We start from the raw sequence: 5,976 nt of genomic DNA on the forward strand, positions 1-5,976 counted from the left end.
GCTATGCGGACAGGAGACGACGTGATATACAATACCAACCCGAAGACTTTGTTTATTTAAAAGTCTCACCAATTAAAGGTGTCAAGCACTTTGGAGTACAAGGAAAACTAAGTTCGCGATATATTGGTCCCTATCGGATCTTAAAAAGAAGAGGGACGGTGGAATACAAATTAGAATTGCCAGCGCACCTAAAAGGGGTTCATGATGTATTTCATGTTTCCCAATTACGCAAGAGCGTAAAGCCACCATTTGAGAGAGTCTCGGAGGTGTCCAGAATACGACTAGGATCCTCCTCATGTTTCCCAATTATTTCTGGACACCAAGGAAAAGAAACTCAGGAGTAAAATAATTAGATATTGCAAGGTGCAATGGGGAAATCATCCGGTGCGAGAAGCGACTTGGGAAAAAGAAGATGACCTCCGAGAAAAATATCCTTATCTTTTCGAGGTGCGCGTCAGCAAATTTCAACGACGAAATTTTCTCTAAGGGGGAAAGGATGTAAAAACCGTAAATAAAATAAAATTAGATAACGATAATTTCAACGGCGTTGCCAAAACATTTATTAAAATAATAGAAATAACTACACTTAATTATTATTTTTATTACAGCAAATAGCATTTAGTCATGCACAACAATTCTTCTCCAAACCTTCCTATATTTTATAGACCCTTGTCTCATTTCCTTCACACAAAGTAAATGCCAACTAATGGCCAGCCAAGCAAATTACACTTGTCCCTAGTACAGCCCACAAGAGACACAAGTGGAGGCATGCATGCAAGACTAACCACGCATGCATGCCAGATGTAATGCCTCTCCAAACCGACATAGCTATTCACCCCACTATAAATAGGAGCCATCCCTTTCACTGTGGCCACACACAATCATCCGCTGGAGAAAACGCTCTGCCTTCTCACCTTCTGCCACACTGCTATCCTCCCCTGTTGTGAAGCTCTTTGGGTTGCATGTGCCACCAGGTACTAATCAAGTACCTTGTTGTGTTAGCCCTTCTTGCTTGATTTCTTATCTATCTCCACCTCGGTTTGAATCAGTCCATAAGCATCTATTCACCTTGATCTATTTACCTTGCAGTAAAAAGAACAAAATGTTTGCGTAAACACCCAAGTTAGTCAAAACTAATTAGATCAATTGCAAAAGCTTGTAAAAGTTTCTGTGAATGACATCCGTGGCTTGTACTAGATCTAACATGCCAAGAATCAAATCCTAGGTACTAGTAACTTGCTAAGACATGTATGTATGTATCCAAAAGATCAACCTTCCTATGTATACTACCTTGTCCTATTTATTAATCCCTGCCAATCTGTAGCAAACACTGAGAGATTGATGTTTATAATCTACTCACAAGTAATTATTATTTTTTTGAGTTTCACCGCCACTGTTTACTTCCATATGGTGTTCAAGGATGAGTAGCACTAGTTAGGAACAGCATCTAGATCTAATCAGTAGCAATACCATGACCACACCATAGATTAAATCTTGATTAATTTTGTGGCCTTGAGATAAAGAAAGAGAAAGAAGGCAATATGCCTGAGAGGGGAATAGTAGGGCCTGATATAAAATGAACAATATATGCACATCCACGTTCATATATAGCAGGCACTTGTTGTGAAATTTGAAGCACTTAATGGAGAAGGAATCAGGATTAGTACTTACCAGTAGTAGCAATAGGATGTGGCTACTCCACACCGTTAGCAGCAAAGCCATGGCAACCGAGCAGCGCCGGTGAAGCCGCACACGCCCGACGCCCATGGCTGCACGCCTTGTGCGTGTGGCTGCGCTGGGGGGAGGATGTAGGCATGGAGACGTCGTTGCCACTGCGGCCGGTGGCAAGCCCACCGGACGTGGTTCAGGCGGCGCTAGGATTGAGTGGTGGCGATGTTTTTGGCGGCGACGGCTCAAATAAATAGGGGGAAATGGTAGAGGGAGACGAGGGGAATCTGTAGGTGTCCGTCGTGTCGCCGGAGATGCCTGGACGGGGCAGATCGAGGCGACGGCGGCCGTGCTCTGTTCTTGGGGGGAAGAGAGAGGTGAGCGGGCTGGTTCTGTTCGTGGGACAGCAGAGAAGTTGAGTAGTCTTTCTGGATAGACACGGGCTGGGGCTTAACCAGCGAAGTACTAGTAGTACAGTACTAGGCTACTGTTTCCTTTTACTTATCATTTCTTTTATCACTCTCTGGACTAGATGACATACGTGCATGCTACTCTGATTTGGATGGCTTAGATGCATTTTATATCTCAATGAAACACTAGGACGTATCAGTACCTAGTTAATTAATTATGGCTTGCCCAACATGGCCGTGTTGCTGGATGTTTGGATTTTAATTAGGCATTATAAACATGTTTGTGAAATAATTATCAGAAGTCGATCTCGGACTCGTAGGAGTCGCATCTGGTGGTTCCGAGTTGGTCGAAGCACTACCTAGCAAGTCGTCATCTCCTTGACCATGATTTGATAATTTTTTTCTGGGCTATAGGTCATTTCTAAAATTTTGCATAAGAACTAAAAATAAATATTTTTCATAAATGAAATAAGATTTGGATCAGGTGGATCCACTAATTTGGCAATTGGACCAGATCAGGTGAAGTATCTGTATTGAGTAGTTGTGACCCGGGCAGGGCTACATTATAAATAAATATTTGGTGGCTAGGGGAGCTTATGTCAGTGAAGGCAACCCGGGTAGGGTTCGCTTGGATGGCGGGCTTCTGTACATAGGGTATCATATTAGGACACAACCAACTGGCGCTTGCTTCAGAAGCGGCGCAAATCATACTGACCATAGACCTGGAATGGGACGGGCTGAACCGACTACCCATGCCAAGTAGCGGCCTCTGCATGGGTGAGAAGGTGGCTGTAGCCGGGTAGGTACAGTCACCCTAGGGCGGGACCGCCGGTCAGGGGTCTCGACCCGCGGGCCTTTAGTAAGGCAAGGTGGAAAAGCAGAGGTAGTGTACGGGCTGGTTAAAGGTTCTGGTTCCTTGGTCCAGTCATGCGCACGGGTAGCGCATGGACGACTTGTACCAAGTGATGCTATGGGCAAAGCAGTACACCTCTAATCAGAGTAAATGTGATATCACTCCCAGCTTCCGGGATTGGAAGTGCGTCGTGTGGGTTTTCCTCTAAGACAGGATGTAAGATCCCACGTCGCTTTGTCGCCAGTAGATTTTATGAATAAAATTTGGTTTTCAACAAAATGGGTTATGGGAAAATATTTTTACCTACATACTATTTTGAGATAATGGCTCGGTGGTGGTAGCCATGACCGATAAAGTTTTTCCTCTTTAAAAACTCATGCATCCACTTTTCCCGGCGACTTGGGAGTATGTATTTTATATGTACTCAGCTGCACTTATGTTGTTTTTCAGAGCAAGAGAGTTATGAGAACTCTGAGGCGATAGAGAATGGTACTTATGATGAGTCTGGTCATCTTAACGACTTCAGTTATTCTGAAGTGGAGTATGACTATGAGTAAGTCGATAATCAATGCTATGAAGAGTAGATGCCCTCCATGGTTGGTCTAAAAGGCTCGTACTAGAAGCGGGTGACAATCTATCGCCATGGCCGCATAGGCTTAGTCGACACTTGAGGTGTCTATGTAATAAAAGCTTGCCTACTCATGGCAGCTGCTCCGTCTTGTACATGACACTGTTCTCCTTAACTGATCCTGGCGCAACTCTGAAGTGACGGCTTTCGTTACGCCTGACTCTGTTGGACGTAACGGGGCGTCACAGCATACTTGGTGGCAATTTCCATCATCCGAGTCAGAGTCATATCTCCTGTCCGACCGAACTTCATATTCAACTCCCGATACTTGACGCCTTCTTTAAAGGCACAAATTGCTTGATGATCAGACACATTCTCCACCATGTGATGCAATGTGATCCATCTCTGGATATAATCTCTAAAAGTCTCATTCGGTTTCTGAATGCAACACTGTAATTCGGTCAACCCTGCCGGTCGTTTGCAAGTACCTTCGAATGTTCTAACAAATACTCAGGCGAGATCTTCCCAAGTATAAATACTACTGGGTGCTAACTGATTCAGCCATGCTCTAGCCGAGCCCTCCATCATCAGAGGAAGGTGCTTCATGGCCACTTCATCACTGCCGCCACCAATCTGAACAGCCACTCGGTAGTCTTCAAGCCAAGTGTCAGGCTTGGACTCACCAGTGAACTTACTGACTCCGGTCGCCAACCTGAAGTTGGGGGGAATCACTGCAGCCTTGATGGATCCGCTGAAGCACTCTGGACCTGAGACATGCACCCTGCTGCTGGCTGGTAGATCTCTGTCATAACCCTCTCGGTGAGCTCTGTTCCTGTCGACCAAGCCCTGAACGAGAATAGATCTCGCATCAAAACCTGGCTCCCTGGGGTCGACTGGAATCCTTCGCCCAAAACTGTGAGGCCGCATGTCATCATGTTGCCGAGGTGCGTACGACCCACACCTTGGGGGAGGCGTGGGCACTCGACGACGATCATCACAATCGACTCATTGATCATACTGCTCATGGTTTCTGTATTGTTCTCGTCGATCTCCACGTGCCTCACGCCTCGGGGGCGATCTTGGGCTGTGAGCCGACTGAACTATATCTGCAACTACGGATCTGCTATTTATCCTTTTCCGCGACTGAGATACCGCTGTATTCTGTTCTCCCGCCGCACGGAGCAAAGCTCGGATCTGCATCAGACCTCAGCCAGCTTCTGACTGTGAAGGTTGGATCGACTCCACTATCCGGGCTGCAGTTGTGAGATTCTGGATCGGAGTTCGGTATACCTGGGTCTGAGGCGGAAAAAGTTGACGTTGACTGGATTCGGGAGCACGCTGCTGAGCACGCTCGTCGAGTGCGTGCTGGAGGTTCTCCAGTCGAGTGCGCTCAGCCAAGTTGGCCAGGCGCGCCGCCTCCAAGGCCTGGGCCTCAGGGGTTTCTCCTACGATAGGAGTGTGCGGTGCATCCATGTTCCGGCGGCGCAACTCTTCTCTCCGCTGCGAAGATAGGGGTTCGGGGCGGTACTCTTCTTGAACGCGCGACGGATCACCGTCCCCATCGCCTCCGTCTTCACGGGTGAAGCCAGGAGGACTGCGTGGCCCATTGACCATCAAAACTTCCACCGCTAGGTCGCTGTTATCGCACTTGGATGCAGTCTCTACAGAGCCAGTCGACAGATCGAACAAGCCGTAGAGAGTTTCATCGGGCTCGATTGCAGCGACTTGAGGGGTGGCCGACTGGCGAGCCACCGCACGCTTCACCCACCGCTGAAGCCTCGATCGACCAGAACGCTTGCTCTGGCAGGCCTCAGGGAGGGGGGAAACTATAGGAGTCGACTGATACTGGGTCGACGGCTGCTGCAGGAGGACGCCGCGGACACACGCGTGAAAGTGTGTTGCTCCGCGGGCGGGGAGCGCATCGACGTCGAGTGGAGCTTCCTGCAGCCAAGCGGAGTCCTCGGCGGCAAACAAGAGCGCGCCGAGACGGATCTCGTGGCCCTCAGCCAAACCTCCGCCTGAAACCATGATGAAGGGGATCGGAAAAATTGCAACCTCTCCAACAAGTCGCTAAGGCACCAGCCCCACGGTGGGCACCAACTGTCGTGGCTCTAAGCCTGACAGTAGAATGGGGGTAGGTATGTAGAGGCAAGATCCTAGCTATGGAGGAGTTGTACACGCGAGTTTTATGAGTTCAGGCCCTTCTCGGAGGAAGTAACATCCCTACGTCTCGGAGCCCGGAGGCGGTCGACTGGATATATGCATGTGAGTTATAGGGGGTGCGAACCCTTGTCTCAGAGGAGTGGGGTGGCTTATATAGAGTGCGCTAGGACCCCAACCAGCCCACGTTACAAATGGTTCAATGTACATTAAGGTAGGGTGTTACTGGTAACACTAGTAATAAAGAGATATAAATGATCTTTAAGGTTACAGAGTGAATGACCGACCGTTGTCATCCTGAGTGACGTTAGGCCTTC

At 48.1% G+C, this 5,976-nt stretch overlaps 1 long non-coding RNA gene across 1 annotated transcript; it reads right to left on the reverse strand.

The window, feature by feature from the left end:
- Positions 1-527: 527 nt before the first annotated feature.
- On the reverse strand, positions 528-2,109 carry LOC123130480 (uncharacterized). Its single transcript, XR_006463839.1, has 2 exons — positions 1,672-2,109; positions 528-1,082 (listed from the first exon to the last, which is right to left on the reverse strand). It is a non-coding gene; the product is annotated as an uncharacterized lncRNA (long non-coding RNA).
- Positions 2,110-5,976: the final 3,867 nt, after the last annotated feature.

This window comes from Triticum aestivum, chromosome 6A, assembly GCF_018294505.1.
Source record: "Triticum aestivum cultivar Chinese Spring chromosome 6A, IWGSC CS RefSeq v2.1, whole genome shotgun sequence".
Lineage (NCBI taxonomy): Eukaryota > Viridiplantae > Streptophyta > Magnoliopsida > Poales > Poaceae > Triticum > Triticum aestivum.